General features: G+C 34.2%; 1 protein-coding gene across 2 annotated transcripts in view; it reads left to right on the top strand.

Annotated features, from left to right (window-relative positions):
- The window catches only part of su(f) (cleavage stimulation factor subunit su(f)), a 377,057-nt gene that overhangs the window by 245,315 nt on the left and 111,514 nt on the right, over positions 1-20,228 (top strand). The gene's annotated exons all lie outside the window — the stretch shown is intronic.

The raw sequence follows: 20,228 nt of genomic DNA, 5'->3' as shown, positions 1-20,228 counted from the left end.
AAATTTGATCCTGACTACAGATATGAATATGCAATATTACATTTCCTGTGGCAGTTTTATGGAACACTTAAAGCATAACATTATACCTTGTCAGGCTGCAAGTGTTGTTGCAATATGGTTTGAGAAATGGTGACAAACTTGACTTGCCTACACAGAGACATGTCTCAGTCTAGTTTTGAACACCTGTGGAGTAAACTGGATTGGATGTAGGCTAGACCTGTAGATCCAGAAATGGCATCCAAAATATCTGCATTATCATCAACTGTTGAATTACTACACTTAGAAGAGTGGAAATTGTGATCAGAGACCAAAGGATGGCCATCTACTGTTGAACGAATGTGAGCAATTTCAGTTTTTCTGAAATATACTACTGTCTCCAATATTTATTTCTACATAGTATATTCTCTGCGCGGTTAGCCTAGTGGCTATGTGCTTCGCAACCATATGCCTGGGAAAGAAATATCCTTAGTTCGACTCCCGTTTTTGGCGTGAGGAACTTAAGGATCTTTCTCAGACATAGCCAAGTTAGCCTGTCTTGAACGTGGACAGCAGAGTTTTTCTCCCCAGTTTATCTTGGGTTTTTTCTCCTGCAAGCAGGCCAACTGGCCCTGTGAACAGGGAGCATAGGGCTAGTCATCTTATCCTCAGGATGGGTATGACTTATAAGGACTTAAGATAGCTCTGTAACAGGGCAGTAGGCCGAATGTAGAAGGAAGGAAAAGATGAGATAGTATGTTCTGGTCAAGTAATTTATGTTAGGATACTCCAATTAATGTTATCTCTACAGCATGCTATGGCTATTAACCATAGCAGCAGTATCTTAACATGAGCTTCATTTTTTAGGAAATGTTCTTTTTTTTTTTTTCATTAATATTAGCACACTGTTTTTGAGATCTTTTGGCATTCATAAATTAAGAAAATAATACAAATAAAAAATGACGTTGAAAAACAAGTTATCCTCGTTTTTTTCTTAGATCCATACACAAAAAAGTCACAAAACCTATATCATGTCAGTTCCTGTGTGGGAAACAAGGAATCTCTTGATGTGTCTCATGAATAGCTGAAGGTTGCAGTCTTGGGAGAACAGAGTAAGGGAGGCTTTTCCGAAGAACTGAGGTAGATGCAGTGAAAAAGGAGGAATAAAGTTGGTTCATAAAGTTCAGCAATTACTTGTATTCTTACAGTTTTGCAAGAAAATGAAGGAATGATTGTAGCCAGTTTCACAAAATATCAAAATGGAGGAATGATTGTAGCCAGTTCCACAAAATATTGTCCATGGAAATAGCCAGGGCTCAACAAATGAAAGATTCTACTTACCATGAATGCCCTCCCAATTCTCCCTCCCTTCTTTTTTTTTGAAAGCTAATAGGAGTTCCATAAGTGATTACCTGCTGTATCATTTCCTGTAGAGCATTTCCTTTGTGTTAGATCATTCCAAGAAGGAGAATTATAAATTTTGAAAACTTAACTCATTGCATTAGTTTTTGTTACTAGAATGGTCCTTTATATTATGCTTATTTTTGCATTTTCTTGAAGTTAAAAAAAAAAGTTCAAACATTTTTTCATTAAATAAAAATATTCTATTTGGTCTGGTCTGCAGTTGCTTACCAACTGGCAAAATCTACCCATCATAGGCAAGTGGGTGAGTGTATTTACCATACCCTGGAAATAACTAGAAGATACATAAAGCAGAATGTCTGTTAGAGACTGATTGGAATAAATCTGTATGAGAGAAAGAGAGATCATCAGATGATCTGATTGTGTCTTATGGATATCATCAAACATGCTTAGAGAGATTTTAGGTGTGCACTGCCCCAAATGTGTGAACAGTGCTTCAATATTGGGTAGATGTAGGATTAATATAGTGTTAGGAGTTGTATGGGTGAGCTGTCTTGAAATGAAAAAGTACATAAATTTTATATTATCCTAACCTTTGGTTCATGTAGCTCCTTTTTATAATCTTCGATATAAGGAGATAAGTAAATCTTTATTTTTATGGAACATCCTTAGATCAAGAATTTTTTTTGAAATTAAGAAACTATTAAAAATATTAATGAAATGATCACACATCAGTATTATTGCCTGCCTTTGCCATTTGTGGCAGTTACAATCTTTAGAAGTTGAAGTCGAAATTGTAAACGTAGATGGTGATAAACGAATATGATATAGTATTAACCTTCTCTTTCAGGATACTGTCCCTCCATATACAACTTTCTGATGTCTATCTAACAGCTAGTCCAACTCAGGTCTGTTATCCAATCCCATCTGTTTTATTTAAGCTGTTATATTTAACAGCTTGTTGTGTTGCAGACTATCAAAAGGTTTTGCAAAATCTAAGTATACCACTGTATATGCATCTCCCTTGTTATGTACTATAACAAGATGACAAATGTCATCTTGTTATAGTACATAAGTAAGTTAGTAAAACATGATCTCCCCTTTAACAAACCCATGTTGACAACTACAGAGAATACTGCTGTTATCAATCCATTTCTGTATCCTAGTTCTCATAAATCTCTTTAGTACCTTCACCACAACTCCAGATATACATATTGGCCTATAATTTGTAGCCTTATCAATACCTTTATGCAGGGGAATAATTTTTCCTTCTTTCCACTCTCTTGGAAAGAAGGAAAAATAACAGACATGCCAATGCTACTACCACTTCCCTGGAACATTAACATCATCTTACCATAATCATTCTTCCTTCAGTTTGCCACATATCTTAAAAAAAAAAAAAAAAACTAGGTTTTTTTCTTTGCCTGATTTGCTAATATCTGCTCATACTGCACACTTTTGTTGTCATTACTAACTGAGTCACTCTCTCCTGGCTTGTTTTTTATATACTCTTCATGTAACTGATTATTATCATTATTCATCTTGTACTGCCTCCAGAGTGCCTTCATCTTCCATATTTCGTGTTTAAGCCATTCATCCATTTTTCACCTACCTTATTTGGCCTTTTGACCTTCAGAATACATTCACATTTGATGCTGTTATGTTTTTTTTGTCAGTTCTCAAACAGCATTTATTTCCTTACTGCTCAATCATTCCATGCTATAGTTTCAAGCTGTCTCCTAAGCTTGTCATAATCACCAGCCTTGTACTTCCACATATATCCTTTCCTCACAGAAGTCTTCATATGGCTAGCCACAACCCAGGTGATAATTTCATGATCATCTCACCAACTGGAGGAAAGTGGGAAACTCCACTCACAATTACATCTTCTGATGAAATTATCAGATCTAAAACTGTTAATTTCTGCTTGCGCTCCTTTATGTGCTGCCTGAGATAGTTATCTCTCGAGAACTTGAGCAATTCATTTTCCTTATTCCCAAATGCTGCCTCTTCATTCTAATCTATACTGCCATAATTAAAATCACCCACAATAATCACCCTTCCCTTGTTCACCAAGCCAAGTTGTTTATACATTTCTTCATCACCACCATCCACATTCCCTAGTCTATAGCAACATCCAACTAAATATCTCTTCCTGTCAACCTCCACCTCACTACCTCATAACCATCGCAACTATTTCCCTCTTCCATATCTACCTTCTGTGGACATAATTTCCCTACTATCATCAGCAGCACTCCCCCCCCCCCCCCCTTGTTGTCTTTCCATCCTTATGAAAAAGACTGTACCCTTCCACCATTTCTATTCCTGTTAAGATATCTCCATTCAACCATGTTTCACATATTTCAATGATTTTGGGGTGAATAAATTCAAGTGAAGCCATTTCATCTTCCTCATTTCTGATACTCCTGGTATTTGTAAATAAACACAGCAGTTCACTTTTAGGCCTATAACCAGTCCTACCCAAGCCACTTGCTGGTTGTGATTTCCCCACACCTTCCCTTGCTCAATCACTTTTATCACCACTTACCATATATGTTCAGTCTCAACTACCCCACTCACATCCCAATCTTCTCCATTTCTGTGTTGATCATCTCCTTACATACATTTGCTACTACGTCCAGCATCCACTCTCCTTGTTTCCCTGTTCCTCTTTATGCTCTCTCACTACTACGTTTTTCTCTACCATCTGTCACACTGCAGTTCTGCCTCTTCAATACCACTCTCCTGATTTTTCACTTCATCTCTTACTTCTGATCTGTTGTTTGCATTACACAGTACACTTCCATCTAGCAGCAGTTTCTCCAATTCATTCGCCCAAAATCCCAAATGCAATCTCTCACGTCTGTATAATTCCATTCTTTTTTCAAATACATGCCATACATCCAAAACTGCACTCCCTTCTCCTCACACAACTCCGCTAGCATCCATTCATCTGTATGTCGAGTTAAATCATTTGTTCTCAGAACGACCACTAATTCTCTTTCTTGTTTCCTTCTCATGTTCAAAGCATGGATTATCTTGTTCATTCTCCCTCCTGGATAGCAGACTTTATGGACTCTCTCATTAACCAATGCTGTAATAATGGAATATCCATACACTGCTATTCTTGAATCACTCGTCACCTCTTTTACCTTTTTTTCTTTTATGAATTCCATTTATTTCATTAATTAAATTTCAGTTATTGAATTTATTTTTTGTTCATATTATATCTTTTAACCATATTTTTTATTCTTTTCAATTCTCTCACTTATTAAAAAAGTTTAATGGAGTTCTCTCTCTCACTGTTTTACTCACCATTAATATTATATGCATTCATCACCATCTACATTTACAATTTTGGCTTCAACTTCTAAAGATTGTAATTGCTAAATGCAGCAGAGGTAGGCAACTAATACCAAAAATTTGATATCTCCTAGAATGCTTCTAAGTACAAATATCATCTTACTGAACAATGAAATTTCTGCAGTACAATATTATAAAGCATTTGGATGTCATATTGCTGGTTTTCAAATCCATGTTTCTTTCTGTTGGAAGTTTATTTTGCACTTGGTTAGACTATAATAAATTTAGTTTAATCCTTTATCCAAGTGTAAGCAAACAAAGTTTGCTCCTGAAAATATCTTCAGGACTGAAAATACTGTCCTCTCCATTGCTTCTGCCTTAGTATCACCACTCTGGGTCTGCCTCCCACTGATGAGACCTCAGTAAAGGTCGAAACTGGTCTGGGTATTAATGCATAGCAGTATACATGCATGCAAGGAAATGTGCTTTGCATTATGGGAGATACTGAGACAAGGAGTGATGAGAGCTTGGTCCACCTTTGCTCTGAGTTGCCAGGGGATGTACCAACTTACCTCGGTCCTGAAGATATTTTCAGGTGCAAATTTTGTTTGCTTACACTTGGATAAAGGAATAAACTAAATTTATTATAGTCTAACCAAGTGCAAAATAAACTTCCATCATCTTTCTCTAAATCCAGAGTAATTTAATAATAAGGTGGTACACTGGTTGGCAACTCGTATAGGTAAATATGACCTCTCCATTGCTCCTGCCTTAGTATCGCCACTCTGGGTCTGCCTCCCACTGACAAGACCTCAATAAAGGTCGAAACTGGTCTGGGTAGTGGCCCTTCCCTTAATGCATAGCAGTATACATGTCCCCAAGGAGATGTGTTTGCATTATGGGAGATACTGAGACAAGGAGTGATGCGAGCTTGGTCCACCTTTGCTCCGAGTTGCCAGGGGATGTATCACGTTAGCTCAGTCCTGAAGATATTTTCAGGTGCAAACTTTGTTTGCTTACACTTGGATAAAGGATTAAACTAAATTTATCATGTTTCTTTCTAACCTTCCATAAATGGTATTTTAATTAATTATGAAAATCAAAATTCTCTTTTTGTTGCTGACAGGTGGTGGGTACTGCAAAAAAAAAAAAAACTCCTGTTCTGTTGTAAGTAATGGAAATGCCCAACACATTACATAATCTGTTCCAAATACACAGGGCAAGAGGGCAGTTGTAGAATGCATGTTCTACTGTTTTTAATTGGTAACAGATTGGATCTCCAATCTCAAAGTACCTCCATTTGATGTTATTGATTGGAAGGTGGCCATATGCAATTTTCCAAGCAAGATCTCTCTCTCTCTTGTATGGTATCCTAGGAACTTCAGTAAGTTATGAAACAAAGTGTTGTTGTCAGTACCCAACTGTGGAAGTTTGCAGCAAAAGAGATTAAAGATTTCTTTATATTTTACTAAATTTTATTTACATTATACATTATATTTTGTTTATACTTTAAATTTTACTTTATATTTTACCAAATTATACTTTTTTTTTAATGGAAGGAATGTCATGCTAGCAGTCTTAGAGTTAAGCACAGAGTGTTGTAGTATTCAGGAATAATCTCAGCTTTTGGACCCATGTAAACATTTACTCCAGAAAGGAGATGATGAAAACCTGGATAGTACCAGAGAAGGTCTGCACATGTGTGATTTGTCTGCAATATTTTATGGATTTTTGAAGCTTTATTGCTTAAATAGCAGAATTTTAAGACTAGAAGCCCAAATCCTCCATGTTTCTTTGATAGTTGAAGAAATTCCTTTTTAATTTCTTGGTATTGGCTAGACCAAAAAAATTGCACAGACTTACTATGTAATTGCTTTTCTTCAGTTTCTGTGATGTCTGTAATATTTATTATGTACAACTGAGTAGGAAAGATTATGGTTCTGAGTACTATGTCTTTAGAAGAAAAGGAAAAGTGGCCCTATTTTCCAGTCTCCTAAGGTTTCAAAGTTATCGAACTGGTAATATTGGGTAAGTGGAGAAGGGAATTCCAAATATAATGAGGGGTTCTCTTTTAGGGGTTATTTTGGATCTAGGAAACATTCCAAAAGGAATGTCTCCAAGATCCCACTTTCCAAAAACTTTTAATTTTGTTTTGTCTGCATTAGTAGTTAATCTTTTGCTTAAAAAAAAAAAAAAAAAAAAAAATTTATATGGAATTGTTATCTTTCAAAATGCCCACTCCATCATCGGCACATGCAAACCTTGTTTTCTTTCATAGTTGAAGAAACTGTTATTCCTCATACTGATATTCCACATTCCTTATAGGCTGTCTTAAGTTCAGATGCTGTAATGGGTGTGTCGAGCCCATCTTGGATATGAACAGGAAAGCTATTAATGCTCCAAGAGTTATAATTTCCAACAGTACTATTGTCTTCAAACAGATTTTTTAGTGTTTTTGAAAGGAGTTAAGGATGTCTCGAGTGGTGAACATGTCTTCACCATCAATGCAGATTTGAGTGATAGCCCTTTCTTTGCAAAATTTAGTGAATTGTTTATTGAAGAATGCAGTTGAAGGGCTATCTGCTAAGTGCTGCTGTATTCTTATTTTAAAATTTTTTCTTCTACTTTTTTGTCTCTTTCCAGTTCTGTCTCGATGTTAATGTTTCTAATGATGTTGCTACATTCTATACCATTGCGTTGGTTTGTTATGAACCAGCTTCTCTCTTTATACAGGTCTTTCAACTTTTTTCTTTTGAAGAAAAGCCTGTTCCTTTCCCCATTCCATCATATTCATGGTTTAATCCTTTATCCAGAATAGGATAAAGGATACATTAGTAAAGCCAACTGTTATCACATACCTATATCTTGTATACACCCGTTCACCAATCAGGAATGGTGGACTGGTCTATTACTGCAGTTCTAAATTGGACAGGTCTTTTATTCTTTGTGAACAAGTCATATCATTCAAGATGTTTTTAAATAGGTTTTATATATAAAAGAAATTTAAATTTTAACATAGTCCCCTTATATGTTAGTATGTTGTGGTTGTGTCCACTTATTTTGTATTTAAATTTTTCTGTAACTTATAAATAAGTTCATAACCATTTTGATGAACTCTGGTATAGCAAATTATCAGCTGAAAACACATTTCAGCTGATTCATTGTTAAGATTAGATTTTAAAGTGGGCATTTCAAGTTTCTGATTCCCTTCTGGATCAAGTTTAAGGATTTAGATGACAACATGCTTCTCATGGATATTACTGGATAGTTATAGAAAATTTTTCACACATGATGTTTACACTATTTACTCCTCCATATAAACAATACATAACCTAGTAATATTTTTGTCTGGATGCTGAATGAAAAACCCCAAGTTTCCTGAAGAAAAATTTCCATATGAGGTTGGCGGTAGTAGGTTACTTGTATATGAGGGCAAGATGCTTTCAAATCATATTGTCTCAATATTCCATAATGCAAAAGCATACTTCCCCAATACCCCTTTACATTATGGGATCATACCTTATAGTGCCAATTATTAAAATACTCTGAATTAAACATTGCGGTACAAAGTAAATTATACTAGGTAAGAAATTATATCCCTGTTTACTTACCCAAGCATAAGCAGATATAGGTAACTCTCGTTATATATGGGGATTGCTTAAGCGAGATTCTGATCTTTCAAAATTAATTTACTGTATATTATCGCGTATAATGCGATCCACGTATAATGCGAACTAGAAATTTTGTTTGAAAACTAGCCCTAAAATGCCATGTCCACTTATAATGTGATCTGTTAATCTTGTTCCATAACATTATAAATAATACAATACGAATTAACGAAAGAAACATTTATTTTAAAACAAAATGTCAAAATCCTTTAAATTCTTCATCTTTTGAGTCATCAAACATTTCATTTATAAATTCATCTGTAGGGATTGCGTCATCAGTGCAGCAGTTGTCGTCATCGTCTTCATCCTCTCCATTTTGTTGTGCGTCATCCTCGCTTTCGCATATGACGTGATCTTCGGATCCATCCACTGAATTGCTTATTCCACATTTAAGAAATGAGCGTTGAATCATTTCAGATGGGATCGAATCCCATGCTTCTTTAACCCAGCTGGTGACTAGGGTGATCTCAGGCTTCTGAAAATTCCCACCCTTTGTCATCTTCACCAAACCAGATGACATCCATTCTCTCCATTTTTCACGTAAGTGATCTTTAAACGGCTTATTCAAGCTGACAACAAACGGCTGCAAAACGGAAGTTAGACCACCTGGCATGACTGCTAGGTCTGTACGTAGCTCACGTGCTTTCTCTTTGCTTGCCTCTATTAAATGCGCCCGGAACATATCGTGGGCGCATTTAATAGAGGCGCGAACAATTACACCTGGTGGAAATTTCATGTGCTTTGGAATTTTCTTCCTTTTAAATATCACTGTTGGCTTTAATTTAGTTCCGTCTGCCATGCATGCTAGAACAACAGTAAAATGCATATTTTCATGTCCTGTTGTTTTTATGAAGACACCCTTTTCACCAACTGAGTTAACTGTTTGATTCCCAGGCATATCAAAGTACATGGGCATCTCATCCATATTGTCAATTTGGGAAAGTTCATAAATTGCAGTCCTTCCATAAATTTTATGAAAAATTTATGGAGGGACTGCAATTTTTCTTCAAACTGCTTTGGTAACTTTTGCGCAATTTTTGTTCGGTGTCGTAATGTTAATGCTTTGCGTTCCATAAATCTGTTGCACCACCCAGGTAAAGCAAGAAAAGATGAAATACCTGGTGTGTCCTTGAATTTACCATTCTTGAGTTGTAGAGCTTGAAAACGAATTGCATTTCTTGTTACTATAATGCCATCTTGTTGTTGCGTCAAAATCCATTCATTTAGCTCTTCTTCGAGTTCTGGAAAGGATGCTACATCTCCACGACGGGCACATTTTGTTTTGGGGATTTTTTCAAGACTGTCTTTTTGCTTACGCCAAAGTCTAATATTACTCTCTGCTACACCAAATTCTCTCATAGCAACACTGTTATTATGTTCTTCTGCAAACTGCACGACACGCAATTTAAATCCTGCTTCAAAAGATGATCGTTTACGTTTCTGTTGGCTCATTTTCAGGATAGGTTTGTTTAATGAATAATATTTAAAATGAACTGTTGTTAAACCGATATATAACTGTGCTCTATCTATCTCACTGTGCTCTATCATTCGGCGACGGAGCTTGCATAAAGCCAGTAATGTCAGTAGCTTTATGTGCAGATACGATGCGTGCTCGGTCGCCGAATGCGAGTGGGTCAAGTAGATTTGGTTGCATAGGCATTAAGTAGTGTATATTGTGTGTGCAAGTCTAATAAGATGTTATATTTTTTAGGATCCGCATATAATGCGAATCCCTAGCTTTAAGTAGTATTTTTTAATATAAATTTTTCGCATTATACGTGATAATATACGGTAATAAAAAATGAACATTTTTTATACATATTAAGGCATAGGAGAAGTAAATAAAATATTCAGTACATATAAAACAAATAATAAAGTAGTTCTTAATTAACACATATCTATATTTTAATCACATCTTCTTTAACTGGCATGCTGTATGCTTAATTGGCATGCTGCACTTGAAGACTCGTTGGAGGCTGAGGCTACTTTTTCAAGAATCTCATTGGAAACTAGACTTGAAACTTCTGATTGTAACCCCTTGGTGCATAGCCTCCTTCTGCTATCTTTGTTTTGAAGAGAAATTCGTGAACTTCTTTAGTTGCAACATGATTTACAGCTGCAACCTCTCTAGTCATGTTGAGATTGTGGAATGCATGATGACTAATAGCAGTCAAACTACCCACAGCTTGTAGCAAATGGTATCAATTGCTTTTCATCTTACTTGAGATCTTCATACACATTTTTTGCTTTCTCTTCTATGACTGCCCAACACAAAGGCATATTCTGCTGGTTCTGATGCTTGATACTTGTCTGTAGATGTGAGTGTTCGTGGGGCTGGTTTGCCTCTTCTGGGGGACGAAAAACCTGAGTTTCTGGGTAGGAAAAAACCCTACCTCTGTATGAGACTGGCTAACTCACTTTTAGTCAAAGAGGTCAGATAAAAGTTTCCGCACATGTTGGACGGGAATTGAACCAAGGGCTTTCCGACCAAAGGGCTTTGTCTATACTGACTGAGCTATCGAGGCATTGATGTGAAGTCATCAGCCTCTATATATAAGTAGCCTAGTCTTGGAGATACTTCACGTGTAGATGTTGTTTGCTTACACTTTGAATAAAAGATGAAAACAAAAATGTAATTTTTATATATTATAATTTACTCTAGATATATTGATCGCATGCCATATTAAATTGAGCTATTGTATCTATACTGAAGCAAAGCTTGTATAAAAAAATGACTTCCCATTATATTATATATAACCATCATTAATTCTAAACATAATGGAACATAGTGAGAATTTATGAAAAAAAAATCTGATACCTGTAGCAGCTTTTGCAAATGGATAATCAATACCATTTAATATAATTATGACTACAAAGCTTCTTGAAATCTCAAGAATCATGTATATAATATAAAATTCCCTATGAAATAAACCAGTGCAAATATAATCTTTCTGAAACAATTAAGTATTGTTGTCCTGACTTCTGGAAATAAATGATTTCCAGAAGTCAGGATTATCTGATTGAATTTTCACAAGGAAAGATTTTGTGAGTGAAATGTCTGAAAATTTTTTCTTGGTTTTGTATGAACAGTTTCTTGTCAAGTATACATGTTTCAAATGAGACTTGAAATAAGTGTTGGGAATAATGTTCCCTATAAGCTGTGCACGTATACACCTGTCAGCAAGGTAATGTACATGACTAGTAACCACATGCACAAAATTTTTGCTTTCAGAATTTATTTTTGAATGTACTATAAAAACAAATTATATGATAAATCATACTTGTCACGTTTTATTTAGCAATTTCTCCAGTGATTCCACTCCAGTATTCTAACCCATTACAACTTAACACTAATTAGTTACTTTTAACCTGCACTGTATGGATAAACTGACACTGACATCAACAAATTGCAAAGGTGTATGTGTTTAGAGTGGCTGTAGTCGAGATAGTACAGTCATCACTTGAACTCATGCAATTGACAATAGCTTTTATTAGCTACACAGATTTAAGTTGAAAGTTTATTTTTCACATGGTTAGACTATAATAAATTTAGTTAATCCTTTATCCAAGTGCGAGCAAACAAAGTTTGCATCTGAAAATATCTTCAGGACTGGGGTAAGGTAGTACAACACCGGGCAGCTCGTAGCAAAGGTGGACCAAGCTAACATCACTCCTATCTCAGTATCTCCCATAATGCAAAACACATCTCCTTGCAGATATGTATAATGTTATGCATTAAGAGAAGGGCCACTACCCAGACTAGTTTCGACCTTTATTGAGGTCTCTTCAGTGGGAGCCAGGCCCAGAAGTGGAGATACCAGGCAGAAGCAATACGAGTTGCCCGGTGTTGTACTACCTTACCCCAGTCCCAAAGATATTTTCAGGTGCAAACTTTTTTTGCTCACACTTGGACAAAGGATTAAACTAAATTTATTATAGTCTAACCAAGTGAAAAATAAACTTTCAACATCTTTCTCTAAATCCAGAGTAATTTAATAAAAAGGTGGCACACCTTTTGGCAACTACTATAGGTAAAGATGACGTCGCCATTGCTTCTGGCTCCTACTGAAGAGACCTCAATAAAGGTTGAAACTAGTCTGGGTAATGGCCCTTCCCTTAATGCATAACGTTATACATATCTGCAAGGAGATGTGTTTTGCATTATGGGAGATACTGAGATAGCAGTGATGTTAGCTTGGTCCACCTTCGCTACAAGTTGCCCAGTGTTGTACTACCATACACCAGTCCTGAAGATATTTTCAGGCGCAAACTTTGTTTGCCCACACTTGGATAAAGGATTAAACTAAATTTATTATAGTCTAACCAAGTGAAAAATAAACTTTCAATAATAATTAATTGGTAATTCAGCTGATTTTTATTATTAATCAATAATTGATAATTAATTAATAATTAATTAAACATCAATTAAACCATCATGAAATTAATTTGTGCTGATAAATTAATTTAAAAATGACAAATTCCAGAACTTTTCGTGGAATGCCTATTCACCTTCCGCGGGGCACCAGTGTTCCGGGGAACACCGTTTAAGAACCACTTCTCTAACATATTCTTATTAAAGCAGTATATATAGTTAGATTCAAAACAGTTATTTACAAAAACATTCAATACAAACTATTCCGAGACAAACAAAGTTTATTTTTTTACAATATTCACATGGGACTTAACCTAAGTAAAAAAAATCGATGTAATGTGCTTTGGAATATTTAAGCTACAATCGAGTTTTTACACTTTGCTTATAATCACATTCACTCGGCTCACTGTTTGACTTCCACTGATCCAAATTAATTCATTTACCCAGACTTATAAGAAAATTACTGATTTGACAATTTTAACGAAAAATAAATAAACAACAGAAATACGCTTAAAGCGAATTAAAAATAATATAAAATAATGATAAATAAAATATGTTTTCAGTTTTAATTAAATTTGTAAGTAAGGAGGAATATACAAGAGATCAACCAAAAATCACTCCACGATCAACCGGTCGATCATGATCGATGGGTTGAATAACCCTGGTATAGGGCATTTCTGTTTGCTGTTCAAGTACTTCAAGTTTACTTGATGTATGAAAGGCTAGTTTGGTTTTCTGTTTTTTCAACATCTCTGATGTTATATATTTATTTAGTTTTTGTTACATTATACCAGACATTAAACTGCTTTGAATTTTCTGATGAAAGTTGTTGTCACTATAGGACATTGCTCAAATACTTCAAGTTTACTTGCTGTATGGAAGGCTAGTTTGGTTTTCTGTTTTTTCAATATCTTTGATAGGTTAAAATATCAGTTTCCCTAGATTAAAGATCAACACCGGCTTGGTTGGCTGAATGGCTAGCGTATTCACTCTCCAGCTGTAGGTTCGAATTCTGCTGCAGGCATGGATGTTTGCAATTGTCTTTAGGTGGGAGATGAATTTCATCACCCAGCATGAGACCACCATCTTGCTTATTGGAAGCCTGAAGTGGTTTGAAAAAGTTCCACATTTGGTCTTTACATCAGGGTTTCTGAAGGTAAAAAATGAATAAAAATACAATTATATATATATATATAAATAGATAAGGCTTTACAAACTATGTAAAATCATACTTGCCCAAGACCTCCCCTCATCCTCTTGTTTTTTTAATGTTTCAATAAGTCAATAAAGGTAGTGCTGCAATTATATTCTTTAAATTTAAAAAGAGTATGTTTAATGAGTTATATTTTATTATTTGTCTGCAGCTACCCACTAGTGGTGAGTGTATTTGCCAAGTCCACAGTGTGAATATAGGTTCACATTGTGAGTGGCTAAGGACTTTAATCTGGCTCCCACCAACATATGTGGGAGCCACATTAAAAAAAAAAAAAAGAAATCTAAGCTTCTTTGATATTTTGCATATTACATGTTGGATATATGGCAGGCTTAGTTCTTGTAATTGACAGTTCATACATATTCAAACTGAAAGAAAAACTTCATTTTTCTCTGGCACTTTTTCTTTTCACTTTTTCTGGCAAATACACTCACCACTAGCTACCCACTAGTGGTGAGTGTATTTGCCAAGTCCTTAGCCACTCACAGTGTGAATATAGGTTCACACTGTGGGTGGTTAAGGACTTCAATGTGGCTCCCACAACATATGTGGGAGCCACATTAAAAAAAAAAAAATCTAAGCTTCTTTGATATTTTGCATGTTACATGTTGGATATATCGCAGGTTTAGTTCTTGTAATTGACAGTTCATACATATTCAAACTGAAAGAAAAACTTAATTTTTCTCTTCACCTGCTTAATACATGATTTCCAAGAAGAATATTATCACACTTTTATCTTTCAAAGAGAAATTTGCTATTTTGGTATTAGAAATTGGGTTTGTGATAGTCAGTAAGTAAGTAAATTAACAATGATATGCACCTTCTTATTATAAGATATTTAATCACCTTGCATAAATTATCAGATTTCATCATAATCCTTTTAATATTTATTATTGCAAAAATATAGACTATCGTGTTGTACCAGGAGTCAGTTGACACTTGTAAATTGACACCTGGTATTCATCATGAGGAATACACGTGTATGAACATAGACACTAGTCACATAACGATTCACTGCATAATGCTGTAGCCTAATCAACCTGACATATGGCGAGGGACAGATAAAATTAAATAAAAATTAATTAAACAAAAAATTAAAAAAAAATAAAATGCATAACAAAAAATGATATATGTAGAACATAGTTTTATATATATGAGCAATGTAGAACTAAGTTATTTTTGAGTCCTATTATCTTGCTTGAAGAACATTGATTAAGTGGTTAGCCGATAGTTATTCTTGCTGATTTCTTGATCTGATCTGTGGGCTTGGTTATGATGTTTCATGCTTTGAGTGACTTTGTTTTGGGGATTAGTATTGTATGATCTTGTTCTTTTATTTGTGACTTGGTTGATTTGGTTATGTTATACTTTTAATCTTTAAATTGATGTTATGTGGGCTATGTGATTAAAATTTTTATTTGCATTTATTTATGAATATTTTTCACTTTTTTCACAATAATTTTTATGAAGTTTTCATTTTATACCTGTTCATTGCCAGAGGTCAGGCTAGGGTCAGCATTTGACCAAAGTAGTAATGCTATAATATACTGTAGTGAATCATTATATAACTTGTGCGCATGTATACCAGATGGTGACCTTAATAGCGAAATGCTGAGTAATCATTTTATATTTTTACATTAAAGAATTTTTATTCCAATGGCAGTTGGCTTCTTAGTTTTGCCAAAATGAATGCTGATTATCTTGTGTTTCTTGTATAACACATTATTACATTTGAAAAGAAGACTCATTACTTTCAAAAGCTAAAGTAGGTTACTTGATATTCTTAACAAATGACATACTAGGTTTTCAAGAATTTCAGTATTTTACATGCAAATATTTCTTGAGTTAAAAGTGTTGTGAATGACAGTTTGGAGTTTTTCTGCTTTTCGTTATTTTAGGGTTGACAAATTCAGTGCATGCTCCAATATTTCTGTTTCAACCTGTAGAATCAATATCTCTAAAAAGGAGCTGGCCAGAGAACATGTGCTTAAGACAAAAAATATGTTTGCAAGGTAGATTAATATGGTGTGAAATGGTTTCCTACATTGAGTCCTGCAAGTCTATGGAATTGCCATGTCATAATAATAATTTTATGATGTTATGGTGAAAGGCACTTTTGATATGCACTCATCACCCTTAACATAATCCAGTGTGGGGGGGGGGATTCTAAGAGTGGAACATTGGGATGGTTAGGAAATGAGTATCCAAAGAAGTTATTGAGTGAACATTAGATTTACATTTTTTAAAATTAATTAAACATTGCTTGTAACAACTTATAAGATGGACTGCCCTGAGAGATTTGTCTTAATTCACATTGCATCTGAATTAAAAATTGTTTTATTGTATACAATACAACACTGAATTTTTTCATGAACTTCCACTATCTTGACACTTGCTGATTAGGATGGAATGGCCATGTATATATATACTAAATACTATGTTTGATTTAGATAACTATCAACAGTTTGGCTTGCAAAATATTTGTATTTAAATTACTGGATTTTTTTTGTAAAAAATAGCTATATGAAATAGTACCAAGGAGATTTAATTTGTTTCTAACCTATTTATAGTATACTGCGCAATCTTCTTGAATAAGTTTGCAAATATTGCCTATTCTGGGAAATGGAACAATATTTAAAAACTTTTCTTAATTAAATCATACGATCTGCTGAGAGTGCATTGCATTCTAGTTTTATCAGCCTCTTGGACTTTTATGTAATTTTCTCTTTCTCCTCTCATATCCATCCTGTTACATAAAAAAATAAGCTGCATTCTACATCAAAGAACTTTGGAAATTAAGATATGTTCAACCTACCTCCTGGTGACATCATTGTTAAAAATTATCAGATATAATATTTGCTTATTTCCGATAATTCATTTGCTCTTTATTTCATGGTATGTTGTTTTATCTTTGAACCAGTAACATTGATCTTCCTCTCTCCTCACAAAGGGGGGGGGGGGGGAACACGCATGTGACCTGGAAAAGAAAGTAATGAGAATATCCTAAAGAATTATATGCCAAATATCAAAGTTTAACAGAATTAATAGTTAATCTCTCACTCCTGATCAGCAATTATGGAAGTTGGCCTTTTAAATTTGTGACATCTCCAATTTGATCAGCTGTTATATTCGAGTCTTCTAAAGCATTCTTTAATGCTTTTGACTTAATGTATTAACTTGCCACCTGGTGCTAAATGGTTGTTAGTATTTTCTCTTCAAAATATATGTAATGCTGTTAAATTTTTCTCTTTGTCACTATAACTACAAATTTTGTTTTAGTAAAAAAAAATATTCTCAGTTCTACACAGAAGGGAGTGTCAAGCTCATTAGAAGCTGGTGGCACCAAGCTTGCACAAAAATCAGCACACATTTACAATAAGCTACTTATCAACTTGTTGCTCTTGACAAAATTGTTAATATTTTTTTGTACAGGAACCAGAATTGAATTATCTGATGTTATCATATGAATAAATAATTATTTTATGATATATATGCCACATACAAGATTACACCTCATAAAGAGATAAGTAACTTATGGTAACTGCATATCAATGTTAGTGTGTCCTTGATTCCAGTCTCTTCTTATGCTCACATTCTGTACTGGTCTATAAACTTTAAGTTAATATAAGCATTCAAGCTGTGACAGCGTGTTAGCACAACTCTGGTGGTGTTGTTACAATTTTTTCTATTTAGTTTATAAGTCTTTTGTTGTGTTTTCTCTCTTCTCTCATTTATTTGCTTGAAAAAGAAAAATTAATTTGATTTCTTTATGCCAAGCTTCCCATTCACTCATTTGAAATACCTGCATCAGCTATAGATTATCTTGTAGTCCATGACAAAGTAGTTCAGTATGATATATATGAAATAATTCCTAGTCAGCTTCCTAGTTCAGAAGGCCAAATACAAATTATCTTGTAGTTTGCAGATAGTGTGTAAACTACATTTACCCATCTATATTTTGCTCATTACTATTTTTGCTTCAAACGCTTTTGCTAATTTTTCATCTTACATATTTATAAATGACTACATCATACAGGTGTCTCAAAGGTCACTTAATAAAGAATTAATTTCAGACAGATTTCTTAATGATATGATTATATATATTTTTATACAAAATGCAAATACTTAAATTATAAATAAATTTAACAGAATCAGACCTGTATATGATGAACAGAGATGGATGCCCAAGGACAGCATAAGAAAGCATTGAAACTGTTCCCCAAGTCTTTGAAGAGGATCAGAAATTATCAGTCAGATTCATCCTGCAGATTGAGTATAGCCAAAACAATTCATAGAATCTTGTGCACACATTGCTGTGCTTCTTGGATAATCTACATGCAAGTCATGCATCATTTTAATATGTTAAAACTTTTTCTTCAGAATCAGGTCAAGATTCTGTCAATTGTAGTGGGTGTGTTTCAATATGCAAGATGCATTCCTAATTGATAATTTATGATACTCCTCAAAGACTTGATTGGTTCAGTGCTTTCTTGGTCTGTCCTTGGGCATTCAGATCTTTGTCATGCACAAATACATTTATTTTGAATTTATTCACAATTTAAATAGTATTTTATATAAAAATATATATATAATCATGTCATTAAGACATTTATATGATTTCCTCATTTTACCGAAATGAGCAGTGATTTTGAGACACTCAGCATTAGATTAGTTCTGTTTACAAATCCTTGAATATTCATAATATCAGACTTCTTTTCTGATATCTTCATTTTTATTTGCCATTGACAGCATTTATCCCATCCCACCCTTACTTTTTTCTCAGGAGTCTCATATCTAATGCCTTCAGTATTTGATCAACTGTTTTGTGGATGGTTTTTCTCTTGTTCCCCAAAAAACTCATTCAGCTCATTTCACATGTTTTTCTTATTCAGTTTTTCTTATTCTGTCATCTAATTCTATATTTAATGTATTGTTTTCCCTAAAAAGTTTTGCTTAAATAGTTAAAATGTGATTCTAAACGTATAGAATTCACTACTGAGAATGCTGTCCTCTGCACATGTTTTCATTGCTTTTGTCTTTTTATTACAGACATCATACCAAATTTCTTATAGTAGTTAATTGAATTTTTCTAAAGATCCTTAGAAGACTTGGAGCTGATATAAGAGGATAATGCCAGTTGAATATGAAGTTCTGCTGCTTTCAACTCAGTAGCAATAGCATACACTGCTATGTTTATATACCTCATTTTTGGTATCAACTTCTTCTTTCATTCTCTAATTGCTAATTTGCAACTTGATTATACTTAAGTTGCAAATCTGTGTATTGCTATACTGATGTTTTAAAAAGTTTTTCTATTGATGCTTTGTTATCCTTTTAAACATCAATAGATACTCATTATACTCAACAGATACTTAAGCAGATACTCATGTTTTCATAATTTGTTTTAAAGTAAAAATGTTGTCATGTCGACTTGCATTTTCCCTAAAACCCACCTTGCTCTTTGCATTGTCATTTTTATCTATCAAAACTATACTTTTAAATCTGTCCTAAAATAATCAGTAAGGATATATAAATTCCTCTGTAATTTTCAGTGATTTATTTCCCTTTCAGTAAATTGGTATGGTGAGAGTTCTCATTTTGTTACCTGGATTTTGCAGTATGATACTGCATAACTTTTATATCATCATGTTTAAGCATTTCAGATTTCTAAGCAAGCTTTCTAATGGATTTTTCTACTTCAAGAAGAATTGATATGTACTTGATATTGCAACCCTTCTGGATATGTTCAGAAGGCATTAATCCATAAATCGTCTGGGATTATGATTGCAGGGGATGGATTTGTATCATCCTGTTCTTTCCTTGTTTGCAGGCAGCAACAGAACTTGGTTTATATCAGTGGCCTCTTTTTTTTTTCCATGAGATTAAATGGAAACTATAAAAAATATAATAGATGGTAATACCAGAACTTACAACTTGGAAGATTAATGAGATTAGCAGAGCCTAGTAAATTCAGCAAAATTTCATTTTGTTGCTGCAGATGCCAGCATCTCACAGAATTGTACTCTTCAGTCTGGATTATTGTTCACTGCCTATAAAGAGATATGGAATGTATGATTTCCATGATTCATCATTACACTAATTTGCTTATCCCAGATTTGTTAACACTTCAGCAGGCATTTACTTTTCTTTTGTACTTCCATTTTTCACTCTGCATTTTTCCATATCGTTCCTGCAGTTGTTTGACTTATAATGTTAGTTGAGATATTAACTCATTGCCCCTCCAAATGTTCTGTATTCTTAGTTCTTGAATTTTCATATTTTGGGCACCTCTTTATACTGCTTAAAACATGCTCTGTGCTGCCATGTTATCTAT

The sequence above is a fragment of the Typopeltis vanoorti genome, chromosome 8 (assembly GCF_054136105.1).
Source record: "Typopeltis vanoorti isolate ZY-2024b chromosome 8, IOZ_Tvanoo_1.0, whole genome shotgun sequence".
In the NCBI taxonomy this organism is placed as follows: domain Eukaryota; kingdom Metazoa; phylum Arthropoda; class Arachnida; order Uropygi; family Thelyphonidae; genus Typopeltis; species Typopeltis vanoorti.
The sequence above is the reverse complement of the archived record's forward strand: the minus strand, read 5'-3'. Positions and strand labels throughout refer to the sequence as shown.